The sequence below is a fragment of the Bidens hawaiensis genome, unplaced genomic scaffold (genome assembly GCF_021521415.1).
Source record: "Bidens hawaiensis isolate Kalapana, Puna unplaced genomic scaffold, B.hawaiensis_p1.1 tig00012652_1, whole genome shotgun sequence".
In the NCBI taxonomy this organism is placed as follows: Eukaryota; Viridiplantae; Streptophyta; class Magnoliopsida; order Asterales; family Asteraceae; genus Bidens; species Bidens hawaiensis.
Window position 1 is genome coordinate 194,946 of NW_027492048.1, and position 18,904 is coordinate 213,849.

General features: G+C 36.8%; 1 pseudogene; it reads left to right on the top strand.

Moving 5' to 3' along the window:
• The first annotated feature begins 4,956 nt into the window (after window positions 1-4,956).
• LOC143541852 (E3 ubiquitin-protein ligase ATL41-like) lies at window positions 4,957-5,808 on the top strand (annotated as a pseudogene).
• Window positions 5,809-18,904: the final 13,096 nt, after the last annotated feature.

Genomic DNA, 18,904 nt, shown 5'->3' on the forward strand with positions numbered 1-18,904 from the left:
TATAAAGAAGTTTTAAGGTCAAACAGTTCATTATTTTCATAAACCGGCGAACTTATCTTTCGAAACCCAGCGAACTTAATCAGTTAACCCTAGGCGAACTTATAACATCGATTCAATCTGTGTTTTCATTCTCGATTTCAATAACGATTAAAGGTGTGTAGTGTTGATAGATTGTACATTCACTAACAATTGATGTTATTCAGAGGTAGTATCGACCCGTTTCGTGACCTCGGACCTTCGAAACCTTAACATCCGATTTTAAACTTGTTATTACGTGGTCGTAATTGACTTAATCGTCTAAATCGTCTTAAAATCATGTGTTACGAGATCCGCAATCTCCAAATTCACCAACTACACGTCGAATTGACAGACTAAACTGTTGCCGATTCATATTCGGCGAAGTTACAGTTTAGGCGAAGTTATCCGTAACTTCGCCTAAGGTTTAACTTCGCCTGATAATTAATTGTGCAACAGTATATGAGGCGACGTTGTGGATAGGCGAAGTTATCATTAACTTCGCCTGGCCCTTTTAATTTTAATAAACTGTTAACAGGCGAAGTTCAAGTTGAGGCGAAGTTGTTCCCAACTTCGCCCCACCTCTAACTTTGCCTATACAGAATAAATCATAACTTCGCTCATGGTAAGAGGCGAACTTGTAATTTGCCTTGACGTTTATCTAACTTAGTCTGTTTGTTGCAGAAATGGCTGCGGTAGCTGGAGCAGGCGGTGCAGGTGGTGATGAAGGTGGAGATAACCAACGACAGTTTTTCTCGGGTCATAACATGTACATAACATTAGACCCGGATGCGAGCGGTGTTGATTTCCGCGAGATCATCACATTCTTACTCCGCTCGCGTATATTCCACGCGATTACCACAACACTGCCGATATCCTTGCCAAACATTGAGGATTTTTGGCAGACAGTGGAGTATGACTGTCGTGTCAAGCCCCCGGTTATGCGAGCAACGGTCAACAATCAGATTGTTCAGTTCTCAGCTGAACAGATCCGGGCGGCTTTGCGGTTTGGAGAAAAACGAGAGACGATCCGACAGACTTTGTAGCTCCATTCCGAGATGGGGCGTTTCTGAGGATGGGATATTCTGGTCCCTTGGGGGATACTCAGAGACGCAAGGGGTTCTTGCTAGACCAGTGGCGCTTTCTCATGCATGTGATGATAGTGTGCATGTCAGGGAGAAAGGCTGGTACTGATGGGATGGGCGCGACCATGCAGTCGGCGATGACTGCTCTGACTTACAATAAGCGTTACAGCTTTAGTCAGATGGTCTTCTACGAGATAGATCGTCAGAGAAGAGCGGTGGCGTGTGAGAGATTTCTCATGTATCCAAGATTCCTCCAAATGATCTTGATCATGTTGCTCCAACGCTACCTCAGCGCCGCCCAATCAGATATGTGGAAAGTGTGAGTAAAAGGATCTTCGCCCAGTGCAGATCTTCCAGTGCGAGGAGTAAACCTGAGCTCCGTCCTCGACATACTCCTTTATTCGGGTACTTGATCAACCCAGAGTATGTGCCAGCTCGAGGGGACGAGTTTCGGGATCCTCAACCACAACAGGCTGGAGTGCCTCAAGCTATACCTGCTGCTCCTGTTGTGTCACCGGAGGAGAATGTAGACCTTGATGCTGCGTTTGGCGGTCAAGGATTCTTTGATATGCAGAGGCTTGACCCTGAGGAAAATGTGCAAGTCTCAGTTGAAAGGGTTTCGAGTGTGAATGTGACTAGGACAGCTACAACGGTGGCTGATTCTGATTCTGATGATGAGTTGGCTGAAGCGAGACGAATTTTGGTAACTCAAGAACGAACTCATGGGAAAAAGAAGAGAACTGATGATGACAACAACTCAAATTATGAGGAAGAAGTACATCAGTTGATTCGCAGATCAAGAAGGGAACGAACAGGTGCAGGTTCGGGAGCTGGTGAGAGCTCAAGGGTGGTACGTTTCACTCCACCAGCACTGTCCGGTATGACAATGGTCCCTTCATCATTACAAGTTACAAGGCCAAGCGCCACGGATGTTCCCGTGGTGGCTACCTCATCCTCATTCGGCCTCCCACCTACTACATTCCAGCTATCGACTCCGGAGATTGTATCTTTGCCACCTCCAACTCTTACTCCAACGAAGGTCGTGGCAAGATTTATTGAGTCGACGGTTGTAGCGACTGCAGAGTTGTCAGTGACGATACCACCTGCGGTTACGTTTACGCCTACTTCTGAGGTCCCGGTTACATCAAAAATCCCTCCTCAGTACACTCAAGATATATCACATCTGAGGTTTGATTTCGATGCAACCTTATCAGACTCTGAACGAATAGCAGCGCTTGAGAGGGTCGTGGCAGAACAATCAAGGGTGAATCTTTTCCAGACCCATGCTATTCAGCGCCTTGTTGCAGAGAATCAGATACAATTGTCCTTGCTGGTAAAACATGGCAAAATCATTGATGCTTTGAAGGAGTTCTTGGCATCTCAGGGGGAGACGAGCTGTAAAGGCGATGAGCTGAGGACTAAGAAGCGAAATGATCGAGACGATGATCCCAATGCATCGAAAGGTGCAGGTGGAGAGTTGCCAAGAACTGAACAAGCTCTTGGGACTTCCACATCTCAGGGGGAGTCAACAAGTGCAGCGGGCGGTACAGGTGATGATGTGGTGGTCGTGGATGTTAATGAGATGGATGATGAGTTTATAGGTGATGATGATGTATTACCAGTGGAAGAGATAGAGAAGATTGGTGCAGAGATTGTTATTGATAATGATATTGAAGAGGGAGAGATAGTAGAGGAGAATGTGGAGCATGAGATTCCGGATGTTGATAAGGCAGATATGAGTAAAGATATGGGAAATGATGAGACAGAATGGGAAGAGCAGCCAAGATGGAAAGAAGGCTACGCTCAGTGGTTCGTAAAAACGAAGAAACCGGAGGTCCCTACTATGTTTAAGAAGAGTTACAACATTAGAGGCTACGCTGAATCGAGAAAGGGGATTATATGCTGGATATATGATGAGCAATTGAGGCTCTTTGTAATTAAAAGATATAATGGTGTTCAGTACTTCAAAAGGCTGTTGAGATCGTTGAATACATTGCAAGAGTGTGAAGTGAAAGACTTAGCCAGATTGGGGTTAATAAACAGGAGTGGTGATAATATGGCTAGAGTCATTGGGAAGATTGTTTGGAAGGAAAGTATAAAAGAAAAGAAGTTCGAGCTGTTGAAACCACAAAAGGGAAAACTTATCGAAGACAAAGATAGAGGATTGAGAGCAGATGGCAAGCCTTGGATGATCATGAAGTATAAGCCGATCCGGTGTTTAAAAGAAGTGCCGATGAAACAAATGCCCAAGGATGTACTGAAAGATCTGAAGTGGTGGAATGTAGATTGTGAAACAGCTGAAGCAGTAATGGAGGACGAAGATGAACAAGAGCTGCTGAGAGTGTATGATCCGATGCATCTAGTGAACTTGTCTCAAGCTGATCTGCAGGTGCTGAATGAGAAGAAGATATTTTATATTCCTGCTTGGAAAAACGAAGCGAGGAAATATCAAAGAGTTGTTTCGGTTTGTGTACGAGAAGGAGTTCATGCTTGAAGACGAAAGATCCAAGATTGTTGAAGATTACAAGACACGTGTTTGAAGATAAAGATATGAAGCTACTGCCAAGGGGGAGTCTGTTGGTACATGATGTCAGTAGTTCAGTATATAGTGTCTGTAATCGAGTTAGTTGGATTAGTATTTTGTAATAAGCGAAGTTAGCTCACAAGTTCGCTGATATAGGCGAACTTGTAGAGTAAGCGAAGTTAGGGACAACTTCGCCTGAACATGCCAGGCGAAGTTGTCGTGTTATATAATCTGTTAAGTTACGGCAGATTCAATTGAGTTGATCGATCGAGTGATTATTGTATCGAGTTTACGAGTTCTGTAATCGGTGATTAATATCACGTGTTTCCAGTTGCAATACAACGAGTCTTTGTTTATTGTAACGTGTGTTCGATCGTGTTAACGTTTATCGTCTTCTACGCTCGTAACGTCTTACATAGGGATTCCGCACCTACGTAGAACGAGATATTCCGTGTAGATCCGGCTGGGAACCTACAAAAAAAACCCCCGAAAAGACACAATGAGAGACAAAAGGGCACAATGACGAAAATGAACAAAGGACACAATTGTAACGAAAAAAACAATAAATCGCAAAATATAACACAATGCCGAACAAGATATAACACAATATTAAGAAAAAAAGACATAATGTCAAGGAAAAAAGACTCAATAACGAAAATAAACACAAAACACAATGATAAACAAAAGGACACAATGATATTTTTCCCTCAACATTGTTTTTTTTTTAAGAAAGAGAAAAACGTTGAAAACATTTTTGTGTTTTTACTTTTTTTTGTTTTTTATTAAATTTTGGGTTACGATTTTTTATTTAAATTTTTTAAAAAGTTTTTTTTACATGGTCATAAATCATTCTCATAATTCTTACTTTTATCTCTATGGCTGAAATGATACAACATTAATAATTATTTATAACATTAATAATTATTTATAAAATTTAAAATGTGGTTTTGTGCTATGAATAATCTCATCCATTTGAAAAAAATAAATGGTTGATTACTTTTCAAGTCCACTCCTCAATTTGATAATATTTATGTTAGTAATATCTCGTATCTTCAGATCCCACCCACCAGATATATACAAAAATCAAAAATTCTAACAAAATTAACAACTCAAGGTGAAAAATTGAGCAACTAGAGAGAGAAAAGTCCACATTCAAAGTCAACTCCTTTGAAACAAGGCTCCCAGCAGTTCTGTCTTTGAAAAAAACATGAACCACCTACACACGCAATTCACGTACTTAGTCAAATTCACACACTAAACGAATCTACACAGCATATATTTAGTTACACCCTACTTTCTTCATATCTACCCTCAAAACACATGTGGTTCAACCTTAAAAACCCTATTTTTCTCATCGATTCATGCACCTTAATCAACAGCTATGTCTGGAGATCAACAACATAATCATGATAATCAAAGTTCTATCTTTTTCCCTAGCGGAAACTCGTCCGATGTCAATAGTAAGATCATGCTGATTGCAATTATAACTTTATCTACAGTTGTGGTTGTTGTAATCATGCTACATGTGTATGTAAGGTACATACTTCGACGCCAAGCACGAAGACGAATGGCGTTTCGGGGTATAGAGCTCGTAGCGCACGTCGAATTAGAAGCGCCCGAAAGGGGTCTGGAGCCTGCGGTTATCGCTTCTCTCCCCATACTCAAGTATGTGGACACTTATCGTGGACAGAACCCTGAATGCACAATTTGTATAAGCTCGTTCGAGGATGGTCAGATGATTAGGGTTTTACCAGCTTGCAAGCACCATTTTCATGCTGAGTGCATTGACAAATGGTTAGAGTCACACTCCAGTTGTCCCGTTTGTCGTCACGAGGTGGAGCTTGGTTCCACCATCTCACCTTTGCCTCGTGAGCCTGTCACTAGGTAACGGGCTAGGGCGGGCCCAGCTTCCGCTCCTCCTTTAGAAAGTACAATTTCAGTTTCTACTGGAGGAGCTATGGAAGGGACATCAGATGAGATGGGGATGCAATCGTCAGCCAAAGTCAATGGGACGGTCTCGAGGTTGAGTTCTTTTCGAAGGATGCTAAGCATGGACCGATCTTCACGACGCAATAATTCGTGTACGCAGGATGGAATTGATGATCTTGAAAGAAAATAAGTGGATCAATATTGCAATGCTCAGTGTGTGTAACACTATATACTTATTGTTTGATTTTGTTAAATCTTTGTGTTAATATTGGCCAGAGATGTTTTGTTCAGATTATTATTTATTTATTTTGGCATATGTGATTACTTAGAACGAAGACTTTTTATGTTTTTTTATATGGTAAAACATATATTATATATCTATATTCTATATAAATGAAACCCCTAAAATCCTACGTGTCGCGAAAGCTAACAGATTGCTTGATTTTTAAATGGAAGTCTCTCATTGGTTTAACCCAAATTCATGAGTATGGGTCTTACCAAAACTAGATAGCTCTTAAAAGGTTATAACATCTCATTAAATTAAAAATTAATCTTACCAATTATTTGATATGAAAATCCTATAAAATAGGGATATACTAAAATTTAATATCCCATTTAAAAATAAAAATATATTATTTATAATTAATAAACAAATTTATAGTAAAAAACATAAGCGGGTCATGGGTCACCAAATCCAGATAGCTTTTAAACAACATAAGCGGGTCATGGGTCATCAAATCCAAATAGCTTTTAAACGGGTTATAACATATCATTTATTTATGAAACCTTTTCATCATCAAACCCTAATTATATTATTAACTTTCTTACAATAAAAAAAATTAAAATCCAAAAAATAAATAATAAAAAACAAAAAATATAAAATAACCATTCTCTCAAGCCACCAGATTGCTTTATTTATAAATGAAGGCTTCTCACACATTTGACCCGAATTCACGGTAAAGGTCTCACCAAACTTAGATAGCTCTTAAACGGGTTATAACATCTCATTATATTAAAAATTAATCTCATCAAATATTTGATATGAAAATCCTATAAAATAGGGATATACTAAAATTAATATCCTATTTTATTTTAAAAAAGATATTATTTATAATTAAAAAACAATTTTATAATAAAGAAAATAAACGGGTAATGGGTATCACCAAACCCAGATAGTTTTTAAACCAGATTATAACATATCATTTATTTGTGAAACCATTTTATTATCAAACCTCAAGTATATTAATTATTAACTTTCTCACAATAAATAAAATTAAAATCTAAATATATATATATTAAAAACGAATAATGTAAAACAACCCCGTAATATAGAAGATAAAATCTAGTATATATATATATATATATATATATATATATATATATATATATATATATTGGGAAGCTAGGCAGGTAGACCCATGTGATTATGTGAACCATTGACCTTAGCCATAACAATAAGTTGAAAAGTTTTGTCTCTGTTAGTAATATACTCTAGAGCATTTCCAACCCATCTCTTAAAATTATGTGAAGGGTTTGTAAATTATAGGATGGGGTTGTGAATGGTTGTGAGTGTAATTATAGGGTGGAGAGAGAAAAGGTGGTGATTTTTTGTAAATTTGGGAAAAAGATAGTGATTTTTTTGTAAATTATAGGGTGGAGAGAGAAAACTGTAATGAAAAATGTATAAAAAAATATATTTAATTAAACAAAAGAGAGAAATATAGTATTTTTTTAATGTAATTATATAATATATATGAATATAGGGATAGAGAACAGGTTTGGTAGCTAGCTTTAACAGAGCCATGTTGGATTAAGGGAGAATGAAATGAGTCAAATGACCCATTTTTTCTCAGCCTAGAAAATAATTGGTAATTCAGTCATTCCGCTTGCGAATTTCAGGTATTCGTTGAGGTGGCAAACAAATCATTAGAAGACAAAATTGTTGCGGGTAATATTTGTTTTGGAGGGGTGACGCCAAACAATTTTATCTTCCTTTAGAATTCGCTTCTCAGGCATGCTAATTTGATTTGAAGAATCCATTTGTTAGAGATCGGTGAATCCTTGAATCTTTGTCAGACATAGCTTGAATTCCTTTACACAGAAGCGAAGAACCAACGGTTTTTTTTAAGAAAAAAAACAACTAGTTGTGCAAGTGGTTTTCTTCAACCACCTAATCTGAAAAAGAAAAGAAAAACACTCTAACTATTGAATTTAAATTTGGATGTCTCGTACAAAAAGAAAAAAAAAACAACAATTGGTGGGTTTCATTTTGTATATCACTAGACGAGTTTATGAATTGTGCATATATCACTTTCATATTTTAGTATTTTGTTAACACGCAAAATCAATAATAGGATAAGACATATTTCTTTCAAATAACAAAATGTTATTTTATGTGAAATTGAAGTATGAATTGAACCTACAAAGTTAAACCAAAATAATTTCCTCATATAGGTATCAAACAATTAAACCAATTCGCGAGAAATGTCGCTACATTTCATAAAGATTATGGTAGTTAATGATGATAATCATTGTAGGTATATAGTTACAATGAACCATCAAATTGCCCGACCCCAGTTGACACAAATAGCCACTGCTTAACCAGTTGATATAGACGATGCCCACGACGAAAGATTGAGTCGTGATTGATGTATAGTTTCCACTAATCATACGTCAAAACTACCAATACGTTGTTTCTACCACTCTCGAGTTGCTAATTCCATTAATTAGTTGCTACTACTTTGCCATCGAGGATTTTTTCCAACTAATCATCAAGTTCATGCAATTTGTCACTTATCATTGTGATCCAGCTTGGGGGTGTTGCACTTGACCTTACTAGGAGCTGCCCCAAAACCTTCCAGCCATAGGTTTGCCCTTGACCCTACCTAGGGGTGGTATGCATGGGAACTCCCTTATTGTACCAAAGTCGTACACGATGACATAGAATGGGTGTACTCGACGCCTCCCACTGCATATCAATATATTGGTTGATTAGTTCTTCACGTTGTTTATGGAAAACATGAATATTATGATAAATCCATAAATAAAACATACATGTTGCAGAAGAGAGAGTAGCCACGACTGATGAGAATGATCCAAAAGACATGATTGCCAGCTTGGCCGAGTTCCCCTTAAGATATATGTTATTGATAGGGATTAGGATTCTTGATGAAACCGAAAATATGGAGAGAGAGAGAGAGAGAGAGGATACGAATTTTAATGTATTTGTTAGGGTTTGTTATGATGTTGATTAATCTCCTCCATATATTTATATACACTCATGGAGAAACTCTTGATTAGAAAGAAAGTGTAATATGGTCCCATCAACAATTACCTAACTAATACAATAATAAGGTATATTTTAATTATACAGATCAATTATTATGTAAATGACAATGATGGCCATATGTGTGTGTGTGTGTGTGTGTAGGGGAGGGATATTTTGAGAACCATGTTGAGTTTTAAGAACTTAAGAACTCAATTCTAGGCCACACATTTAATTAAATGGATTGGAATATGTGGTTAAGATTAAATCTGGCAATAAAGTCAAAGTATGAGAGATAATAAATATGTAAGTGGTTACACTAACTTTTACGTCCGTTACACATATGTAAAAAGTCGACTCGGTGCGTAAAAAATTCTGTAATTTTTTTGCGTGTATGTAACTTACATATATTATGCATGTGTAAAAAAATTAGAAAAAAAATCGTTACACTAAGTTCTTTCGAGTTCTTAAAACTCAAAGGGGTTTTTAATTGAAATCTCCCCTAATATATAGGGTAAGGATCCTAAGAGAACTATTGGCAAATTGAGAACTTTGAGAACCATTTTGGACCATTAAAAAAATCTCTAAAAAATTATAAAAAAAATGAAAATTTTAAAAAAGTAAAAAAACCAAAATTCTTATATTTTATTCCGGTTTCATTAAAATAAAATAAAACCAAAATTTTTTTTTTCTTTTTAATTCGTATTATACCTATACATATATGTATACTTTCATTTAATCTCTAGTTCCGTAATGTACACATATGTACATTATCATTTACCTTAAATTATACATATTTGTATAGGAAAAAACATGTGTGTATATATTATACATATATGTATAATAAAAAAACCGATTTTTTTTTCTTTTTAATTCGTGTTATACCTATACACATATGTATACTTTCATTTAATCTCTAGTTACGTAATGTACATATATGTACATTATCATTTACCTTAAATTATACATATGTGTATAGGAAAAAACATGTGCGTACATATATGTACATATTATACATATATGTACATGTATAATTTAGCTAAACCGATAATTTTTTTTTTAGAAACCGGGATGATAAATAAGAACTTTGGTTTTTTTACTTTTTTTATTTTTGTGTTTTTTTTTTGTTTTATGATTTTTTTTATTTTTAGGTTTTTTGTGGTTCAAAATGGTTCTCATAGTTCTCAATTCCCAAAAAGTTCTCACATGATCCTGATCCTATGTATATATATATATATATATATATAAGACCCCAAACTTCGGAATCCTACAGTTGGTAATCACATTCAAAATTTCACAATAATTTAAAACCAATACATTTCGTTTTATTTAAAATAATTTCTAAGTAAATAAACAACGGAAATTCATAAGCGTCACGAATTCAGTCACAAACATTAAAGTTAAAAACAAGTTTAGTTTATTAAAACCGTTTCAGAGTTAAATAGACAGCGGAATAACAAGTACCACAGTTCTTTAAACCGGGAAAAGTACCAATCCATAATTGGTAGAAAACATTAAGTATTTGAAATTTTTAAGACTATAAAATAAAATAATTGTCTTATTGGAAGTCCCCGACTAGAAATGCCTTCAACCCTCCGAGTAGTCTCTAGCACGTCCAAGCGGTAATCTCCAATCCTCAACCTGAAAGTCAATCTAACATACACACAAAGTCAGCTTGAGCTGAGTGAGTTCAAGTTTTCAATAAACAACGTTCATTAAGCAATTTAATTCCATAGGTATAAAATGTAGGAGAAAATCATAAGTAAATAGATATATAACTTTCCTTGATCCAATCATAAGTAAATAGATATAATAAATATCTTTTCTTGATCAAATCATAAGTAAATAAAATAATAAATATCTTTTCTTGATCAAATCATAAGTAAATAAAATAATAAATATCTTTTCTTGATCAAACACGCAACACGGGCCTCCTCACCCCGGGTCTTCCCCAAGTAATATATTTGACCCGGTCGCAGTTTAACAAAACCAAAATCACGCAACGCGAGCCTCCTCACCCCGGGTCATCCCCAAGTAATATATTTGACTTGGTCACGGTTTAACATACCTAAACATGTGATACGGGCCTCCTCACCCCGGGTCTTCCCCAAGTAATATATTTGACCCGACCACGGTTTACAGAACGGCGGGACTCCTCACCCCGGGTCTTCCCTAAGTAATATATTTGACCCGCCAGGACATAAGCATGCAACACGAGCCTCCTCACCCCGTGTCTTCCCCAAGTAATATATTTGACCCGCTCACAGTTTACCAGCACATACACATTCACATACACACTTACAAACATCTAATTCAAACATTCAACCAAACCATATCATCACATTCAATCCATAAATAATGGGTAATCTAGGAATTAACACTAGGCCTAATAGCAACCTCGAGCCTAGACCACAAGTAATATGTATAACCTTAAGTAATATACGACCACAACGCGTTTAAAATATCATAAGGCATATAATATAATTCAAACATAGCTTTCTAAATGCAAAATCACGAATAAAAACGGGATACGAACAGTTAGGCCATCATCAACAATAAGTATTCATACTTATACATATATATACCTCTATATATTTATATCCCTATAAATATCATCCAAATAATAACATCAGGGTCGAGCACACGTACAACCCAAACATGTAACATCTCATCCAACGTATGCAAACACAAAGTAGGCATACGTAAACATCCTTAATCGATAACGACTAATTAACATCGCCAATTATTGGCCATACAATAATACATGTATAAACATACATCCAAACATACAATAATATCATCCCAAGGCCTACTCTATACAAGTAAGCACTCGCTTCCCGTGGAGTGTCCCACGGGCATAACATTGTGGCATCGATATTATGTGCTTCTTCCATGATGGAGAGATCAGTTCACTGTGTCTCTTAAGTACAAGTGTGGTCCATAGCTATTAGAAGGCGTATGGATATATCCTAGTTCAGTTTTAAAGTTTTTAGGAAATGGTTGTGGGTATGCCAACTTACGCCATTTCGGGTGACTGACATACTGGAGTGGCCCCATGCATGCCGTCACATAATATCAAACTCAATTATGCTTATGGGTACATCCGTATGATATGTTTCAGTTATTTCAGTTATGTGATTTTTGTTGGGTTTTAACAAGATTATCAAAGTGATAAAACCTTAATTTTACCAAAAACACAGCGGATAAATGTTTTAAATCTTGTTAGTTTATAGTGTATAAAACCAATTTTATACATGCAAAACCCAAACCCGGATCCGTATATGAAATACATACTATCAAACACATGCATGTCACTATAAGTTCATGCATGTTAAACTACCTTTCAAGTAAACCAAAAACCGGGTGAAGAAAGAATGATTGAAAGGCAAGAACTTGAATATGGAAGCTCCTCAAGCTAGCATACCCCAAGCCTCCGACAATACACCTTTGTTTAGCTAGGATTCACTTGAAAAACCAACTCCTCCTTGATGTTCTTCCTTGTGGCCGAAAATGGGAGAGAAAAGGAAGAGAGGAATGTTTTGTTACTTGCAAAAAATTGTAAGAATGAATGAAAGAGAGTTAGGGAGTTAATGGAAGCACCACCTATGGCACCCACTCGCAATGCATGTCTCCACTAAAGAAAACATAATAATATAAAATAAAAGGTGTAAGAGAGTAAAGGGGGGGGGGGGTGGCCACCCTCTCACCCATTTCAAATTATATATATATTTTTGTCTTTAAATAAGTTTTATATCATAAAACTCACATTGTGTTATTTCCCAAAATAAATATAACACAATATAGGTAACATGCTTGGTAACCATTATTCACATATTGTTATTTAACCATCTTAAATAACACTATGGAATGCTCTCTCTCAAAGTGTAAATCATCCATATGATTTATTTATTTCACAAGTACAATGTATTTAGAAACCCCTTTCCAAATAACTCAAGTGTTAATATTTGTTTGTTATGATCATATCATATATAAACAAATATTATTGGTGTTTGTCTAGCTTGTTATTGGGTATGACCCGACTTGGATCATAACGTACTAGCCACACCAATAATGATATGCGTCTTGGGCAGACCGAGTCCAACAATCTCCCACTTGCACAGGATACATAGAAGATTGATGCAAGTAGCAAATACCGCCTAACTACGGTTTACTACCCCTAATACGCATGACGAAGTGCCATTCAATAACATCATCCCCTTCAAGTTCCTTACTTGAAATGATTTAGGTGAATCTATCATTTATTCTTTTGCCACGGATGTCATGTCAAATCCAGAGACACAGAGTGATTATTCTCTGTTGATTTAACTTAGCAGGCCTTAGACATCTTACTCTCAACGAATAAGAGGGACAAATCCCCTCTTGACTACAAACGTCTCTCACAATCACCTTGTACTATACATGATCTAAGACTTATGTACTGTCATGTTTCAGAGCAGCGAAGAACTAAGTCAAAGTATAATAGTTGGTGAATATCAAGACCCAATATGTATCTCAGGTCGAGGATACTATGATATTCGCCTTTTACTCAAATTTACTTATGATCAATCAGAAAGATTCCAGGTAGTAACATTTGAGAGCGGGTCAGTCCAATATTTATATCCCATAAATATCTATAAACCTTGGCAGCAACCTTTTGCTCTATATTCATACCTTATGAATATCTACCAATCCAATTTCATAATAGTCTTACCTTCATACTTGTTCCCACAATTATGAGCGACTACGGACATTTAGAATAATTAACTTATTTATGGATTTAAACATACTAAAATGGAACTTAACTCAAAATGTCATAATGATAAACCATAATCATATGAATGAGTGAAAATAACAATTGTTCCGATATCCAAATACAAAATTAGATCATATCCAATCACTAGAATGTCGAAGTCCTAAGGCACAAGTGTGACCTTTATGCTTTGGCCTTTCAAGGAGCTTCGTGAGTGGATCCACAATGTTTTGATCAGTGTGAACTTTGCGAATACATATATTTCATTTCTCAACTTCATCCCTTATGTAGTTGAACCTCCGCTCAATGTGCCTCGTCTTTTGATGAGCACGAGGTTCCTTGATTTGAGCAATCGCACCCTCGTTGTCACAAAAGATTTCTAGAGGGTCCTGAATGGTACGGACCACCCCTAGTTCGCAATGAATTTCCTAATCTACGCAGCTTCTTGAGCTGCCAATGAGGTGGCGATGTATTCCGATTCTGTGGTGGACAAAGCTACCACATCTTGTTTCGAGCTCTTCCAGGAGACTGCTCCACCATTCATAACGAAAACATATCCCGATTGTGATCGAGAATCATCTCGATCGGTTTGGAAACTCGCATTCGTGTAACCCTTTACGACGAGTTCCTCCTCACCCGAACCGTATATTAGAAACATATCCTTAGTCCTTCTAAGGTATTTCAATATACTCTTGACCGCCATCCAATGGCTACTTCCCGGATTATGTTGGAATCTACTTGTCATGCTTAAAGCGCATGACACATCCGGTCTAGTGCATAACATTGCATACATGATGGATCCAATAGCCGATGCGTATGGGATGCCATTCATTTTATCTTGCTCTTCCTTTGAGCTTGGACATTGAGACGCACTCAATATCGTTCCTCTTTGAATAGGTACCAAACCTCTCTTAGAGTTCTCCATTTTGAACCATTTCAGGATTTTGTCAATGTATGCACTTTGGTTTAAACCTATCAACCGCCTTGATCTATCCCTATAGATCTTTATTCCCAAAATATAGGTAGCTTCACCAAGATCTTTGATGGAAAAACAACTTCCAAGCCATGCTTTTACACCTTCCATGGTTGTAATGTCATTCCCAAATAGTAGTATGTCATCAACATACAATACTAAGAAGGTAATGATGCTCCCACTAGCTTTCTTATACACACAAGCTTCATCACCATTTTTGATGAATCCAAATTTCTTAATTTCTTCATCAAAACGGTGATTCCAACTTCTAGATGCTTGTTTCAATCCATAGATTGATTTCTTTAACTTGCATACTTTGTTAGGATGTTGTGGATCGACAAAACCTTCGTGTTGAACCATATAGACATCTTCCTCAAGTTGCCCATTTAGAAAAGCGGTTTTGACATCCATTTGCCATATCTCATAGTCATAATGTGCGGCTATGGCAAACAATATCCTAATAGACTTTAGCATTGCTACGAGAGATAAAGTTTCATCATAGTCAACCCCTTGAGTTTGAGTGAAACCTTTTGCTACAAGTCTTGCTTTATAAGTATCCAAGTTTCCATGCATATCGGTTTTCTTCTTGAAAACCCACTTACTTCCAACCGGTTTGGAATTAAGAGGTGGTACAACCAAATCCCATACTTGGTTGTCATGCATGGATTGCATCTCTACGTTCATGGCTTCAAGCCATTTGTCACAATCGGATTGTGACATTGCATCACGGTATGTGGTGGGTTCATCCGAATCTACCACATAGCATGCATCCATGAAAAATCCATATCCTTCGGGTGGATGTCTAATTCTACCGGATTTGCGAACGTTTAGTGTGTTTTGATCAACCATTTCATGATTCTCAACAACCTCTTGTTGATTGTTAGTGTCAACCAAACGTATATCGGCTTGTGGTTCTCGATCCTCCTCGAGTTCCACCTTCCATAAGGAACTTAGTTTCCAAGAACTCGGCCTTTCGAGCAACGAACACTTTTTGCTCGGTTGGGTTGTAGGAATAATATCCCATGGAGTCCTTGGGATATCCTACAAAGATACACTTAGTGGATCGACTTTCAAGTTTGTTTTGGCTGTTGTTCTTGACATAAGCCTCACAACCCCATACCTTTAAATATGTTAATGATGGAGCCCTTCCATTCCATATTTCAAAAGGTGTCTTGTCCACTTTCTTGGTTGGGGCCATATTTAGAATACGGGCCGCGGAGAGCAAAGCGAAAGCCCAAAATGATATAGGGCAATGTGCTTCTAGCCATCATAGATCGAACCATATCTAATAGAGTTCGATTTCTCTTCTCGGACACACCATTATGTTGTGGTGTTCCAGGTGGAGTAAGTTGTGAAATGATCCCACAACTTCTAAGATGATCTTGGAAAGCATCACTTAGGTATTCACCTCCTCTATCCGAACGAAGTACTTTGATGGTTTTATCGAGTTGATTTTGTACTTCATTTTGGAAGATTTTGAACATTTCAAAAGCTTCATCTTTGTGTCTTAACAAGTACACATACCCATAACGACTATAGTCGTCAATAAAGGTAATGAAGTATCTTTCACCATTCCTTGTCATTGCCTTAAAAGGACCACATACATCCGAATGTATGATACCTAATAAGTCTTTTGCCCTTTGGTTTGTTCCACTAAAGGGATCCTCGGTCATCTTTCCTAATATACAAGACTCGCATTTATCGAATGAATCATCGCTTGATTCCAAAAGACCATTCTTTTGAAGTGTATGTATGTGATCTTTGTTTATGTGACCAAGACGACAATGCCAAAGATAAGTCTTACTCAAATCCATTTTGAGTCTTTTGGTGCTTGATTAGTACAACATGTTATCATAAGATGTGTTATCATGAACTAATTCATAAATGCCATTAGATGGCATTGCTTTAAAATAAAATACATCATTTATGAAAACATAAATACAATCATCCATAAACTTAAAATCGTTATCATATTGTCTTAACAAGGAAACGGAGATAATATTCCTAGTCAAACTAGGAGCATAAAAACATTATTTAAAATAACTTCCAAACCATTTGGAAGCTTCAAAATGTAGTCCCCTCGGGCTTTGACAACAACCTTTGCTCCGTTGCCCATGAAGAGACTAATATCTCCCTTCTTGAATCCTTCATTTCCTTTGAACCCCTGCAACAAATTGCAAATATGAGTTCCACATCCGGTATCCAATACCCATGTGTTAGAGGAAATAATATTAAGATCAACATGAATCATGAAAGTTGTACCTGAGGTTTGCCCCGCATCCCTCTTAGCTTTCAACTCTTTTAGATAGGTTGGACAATTCCTCATCTAATGCCCTATCTCCCCACATCCAAAACACAGATCCTCCGCGCAAACCTTTTGCTTCTTTTCTTTTGGTTTGGGTGGTCCCGCTTTCGCCTTTCCCTTGAACTTAGCCATGACTTGTCCCTTACCTTTGGCAACCTTTGCCTTAGGTTCCGGGTGATGCCTCTTCCTATTGCTTCCCTCATTGATCGTGAGAACGGGTAAAACCTTTTTACCCATTCCCGTCTCGGCCGTCTTGAGCATTGCATGAAGCTCACCAATGCTCTTGTCCCACCCATTCATGTTATAATTCATAACAAAAGTCTCAAATTTCTTGGTTAGTCCATTTAGGATCAAATCCGTGGCTAACTCGTTTGAGACGCGGCAATTAAGGCACTCGAGACGATCAATGTGGCTTTTCATCTTAAGCACATAGGAGGAAACGGATTGGGTTTCTTCCATATGACATGCATGAAGCGCTCGAACCATTTCGAAGCGTTCCACCCTAGCTTGTGTAAGGAACATTTCCTTAAGTTGGGTGATCATGTCATATGCCCCATGAAGTTCAAAATCCTTTTGAATTTCGGGAATCATAGTTCCCAACATGAGGCAAGAAACTTGCACGGAATCCACATTGTGCTTTACCCAATTTTTATAGTTATCGACATCGTCAATGCTAGGTTCTTCGGGAATAGGCTCGTCTATCACGTAATATTTCTTTTCTTGCTTGAGAACGATTCTCAAGTTTCGATACCAATCCATAAAGTTGGTATAGTTTAGACGATCCTTATCGAGAATAGATCTTAGTGATAGGTTGTTAACGGGTGGAATAATAACGTTAGGTGGATTGTTGATTGCGGCCATCTACAAATATAACAAAGCTCAATTTTAGTATTTTTGATATCAATAATTAATTTTAATCGTTAATACTCTTTATGTTTCCTAGACAATTAATGATTAAAATCTAGAACCCAACGTTACATTCAAATAGTAGTCAACGTTTGACAATTGCAACCCTTTGCAACTTCTAGTTTTATGGGATCGGTTAAACATCTTATGTTTAGTTGGCATGTTTAATCCCATCAACACCGTTGTATACCATGCTTCGGTGACCCTATTCACATGGTTTCCAATTTAAGTCGTCCTACTTATACACACGTGTGAGTTTAGATATACAAGTGGTTAGGTGACCTTTATCCCACTTATATGGTAAACACACCTCAAACTCCCAAGTTTCCTCCAACATGGTTAGGTGACCTTTATCCCATATCGAGTTCCCAAATGATTCGAGTGTTGTATAAAAGGATGGTGTTTGACTTATTTTATAAAAGGGATTTTAGTTTTCTAAATTCTAGATTGGAAAAGCTTTTATGTACCTTTCATTTGCATGCATTCAAATGTATGGTATTAAGTTGAAAAACCCATTTTCAAAATTCCTATTAATAAAACCCATTTTATTATGAAATCATTATACTTTAATAAAACCAATTTTTATTACCTAACGATTTCTAAGAAACCAATTTTATGCTAGTTGTTGATTTTAAGTAGTTAGCAAACCATATTGCAATAACACAAACAAAAGAAAATCAACCATGCAAGCATAAAACATACAACCACAAGTTCATAACCATAGCCTCCTAATGTTGACTACACTTGTTGACCGAAGACAAGTGTGTCAAAAAGGTCTTTCTTAAGGTACCCGAAAGGACATAATCTTGTGTCGGTGAACTCCCACTTGATCCCGCATCCAAATGCTCCAAGTGTTCATCCCCGTGTTGTGGTGTCCACTTTTTTTGGGCTTCTATCCTTGCATCTTCTTTTACAAAATATGTCCTAATACATTTTTCTAGTAAAAAAATGCATCTAATCTACTTATTATTACAAACCAAATGAATGAATAAATAGATTACAAACCCAAATAAATATTACAACCATATCGAATGAACAAACAACCACTTGAATAAACAAACACATCAACACAATCATTCAACCAAACACAAGGCCATGGCTAGGTTATGAACATCCAATACACATCCAAATGTGCAATAATACAAGACCAAT